The sequence below is a fragment of the Dioscorea cayenensis genome, chromosome 18 (genome assembly GCF_009730915.1).
Source record: "Dioscorea cayenensis subsp. rotundata cultivar TDr96_F1 chromosome 18, TDr96_F1_v2_PseudoChromosome.rev07_lg8_w22 25.fasta, whole genome shotgun sequence".
Classification (NCBI taxonomy): domain Eukaryota; kingdom Viridiplantae; phylum Streptophyta; class Magnoliopsida; order Dioscoreales; family Dioscoreaceae; genus Dioscorea; species Dioscorea cayenensis.
The window spans coordinates 23,288,625-23,291,299 of NC_052488.1; the positions used below are offsets into that span (position 1 = coordinate 23,288,625).

Consider the following 2,675-nt stretch of genomic DNA (forward strand, 5'->3'; position numbering starts at 1 on the left):
TTTGACACTGATCATCACAAATAAATATCAACGACATGTAGAAATGGTAAAATAGTTGTCTCAACCCCAACCGGTCAGAATTCAGATGTAAATAAATTAAATTGGGTTGGTGGTATAGAACCAACCCATCCATCCCTTATTCCATACCGCGGATTGGGCGTTGGTGGGAACGAATTAAAAAGAAAAAGAGTTCCAAATGACTGCCGCCCAAAGGAAAGAAAGAAAGAAAATTCTCCCGGTTCCATCCCGTACGCTTAATAAATTATAACAATGCTTAGCATAAAAAATAAACGGCGTGTTGTCGAAGAATGATATTTGGATAAGGTTGTCTTTTTTTTTTTTAATCGTTTAATTGGGAATTAGTTACCGCTGGACTATGTAAATTCTAGTCTTTGTTGTGAACTCTCCACACGTCTTCTTAGATCTCATCTCAACCTCCCCTAACTTCCCTATCGCTTCGCTTTTATCTTTCTCATCCTCTCTTTGTGCATTTATCTCTAGATTGGGTGTATATATACATACACACATATATGCGTCTCTCTTCCAAACAAACTCAAATTAAACAACACTTTCCAGTTATCCTTAATTTATTTCTTCTCCTCCTCAATTTCCATCCATATACACACACACACATATATATATATATATGTATGGTGGATTTACAGCGGAAATCAAGGAAGATGGCAACGCCGGAAATATCAGCTAGATCAGCCAGATTGCCGTCGGACAAGTCCCACCTCTCCGTCCCTTCCTCATCACCCGTAGAAGACGCATCCGCAACCGCCGCTTATGAGCTTCTACCTCCGCCTCCCAGAGCTCGCCAGCCTCTGGAACGCTCAAAAAGCTTTCCCGGAATGGAGAAACGAGACCATCTTAAAACCAGCTTTTGCAGGCCCTTGAAATCACGTTCCGGTTCATCTCCATGGGTCTTTCAGACCCGAGGCCTTATTCCAACCACGGTGAATGGAAGCGGAGGCTCGAGTCCCTCGCCATGCACGAAGTGGAGCTCATCGCCCCTCATCTGCGAGGATGAGGAGGAGGGGTGGTAGTGGCGCGCCGATCGTGGAACTCAGGTCGCCATCCGGTGTGCTGACAAGAGATAGGAGCTCCCAGGAGGTCTGGCAGGTCCCCGGAGCAAGCCCAGTGGTAAGCCGAACCAGCGAGGAAAGCTTACTACCAAGGCTTTGCAACGTGGGAGAAATCCGAGGGCATTGCTTCCAGGATACTATTAAACATCGAGTGCCAGATGCATCGTTGCCCGTTCACGCTGGGGCTGGTGAACCAAATCTCGCCGAGCAAGCCCAATCTCGAGTACGATCTCGTTGTAAGGCCGTCTGATCTTCACTCCGTCAAGAAACCCTCATCACCACCATCAATCAGGAACTTGGAGAATGAGACGCTATTCACCATCCACCAGATCCTCGAATCATGGTTGTTCGTTGCTCGGGAGCTTCTGAAGAGGATCGTTGTTAGATTAGATGGGAAGGAGTGGGAGAAAGCCGCGAGTGATTGCTGGATCCTTGAGCAAACATGGAAGCTGCTATCGCGAGTTGAGGATCTGCATCTGTTGATGGATCCTGATGATTTCCTCCATCTGAAAAACCAACTAGCTATTCAGGCAACACCGGGATCATCCGAGGCTCTCTGTTTCAGATCAGCGGCCCTGCTGGAGCTCACGCGATTGTCAAAAATGATCTGAAAAAGAGGGTGCCGTTCATTTTGGGGGTAGAGGTGGATCCCAAGGGAGGGTCCCAGGGTCCAGGACGCGGCCATGATTCTGTTTCACAAGCAGAGCAGGGATGATGGCGCTGTCTCAAGGGTCCATTTGCTGCAGGCTTTCCAGGCGATCGAGGGGGCCATGAAGAGCTTCTTCTTTGCCTATCGTCAGTTAACCGTGACGGTGATGGGAAGCCCAGAGGCGACCGGTGAGTCGCTAGCGCATAGTTTCTAGAGCCGCCCCTACTTTCCAAGTTTGGACGCGGCTAAGACGTTTTCTCGGAGAGTTCTGGCGGAGAGAACGCGGTGGTGGTGCTGGTGCTGCTGCTGCCTTCACGGTCAACACATCTGCATCAGCGAGCAAATGAACGGTGGTCCCACACACCGACTGTTTTCTGCATTTAGGATTTGTACGCGTAAGAATAGAATAGGCAATGCCCTACAAACTATAAACTGCCTGATTATTTTGTTTGCTCATTATTTATTGATAATATAATATGATTTTTCTTGTATAAAATAGTATTTTTTAATAATAAAAGTGATAAATCATTATTTTATTACATTATATATAAAACAGGGAAAAATAAAGAAATACAAAAAAAATAAAGAAAGAACAGCCGTCTTTTACCGGAAGTGAGTAGAAAAAAAGAAGAAAAAAAAAATCTAGACAAGGCAACAAAAAAGAATAGGAAAGCTAGAACGGCAAATACAAACAACTAGTAGCAAAAGTCATCCCAAACTAAAAATGGTATTCTTAAATATATGACTTATATTTATTTTCTAGAATTCTTGTAAAGTATTTTGGGGAAAAAAAAAAGTCTTTCATTTAGAAAGAGAAAAAAACACATGCACATCAAAATAAATTGCATGTACATTATTAAATTAAGGTCTAAACCATAGTTTGCTGCTATAGGATAGAAAGTAATGCGGTAGGGGTAAAAAAACTAGGTTTGATTGGT

General features: G+C 44.2%; 1 pseudogene; it reads left to right on the forward strand.

The window, feature by feature from the left end:
* The first annotated feature begins 468 nt into the window (after positions 1-468).
* On the forward strand, positions 469-1,951 carry LOC120282962 (annotated as a pseudogene).
* The last annotated feature ends 724 nt before the right edge of the window (positions 1,952-2,675 follow it).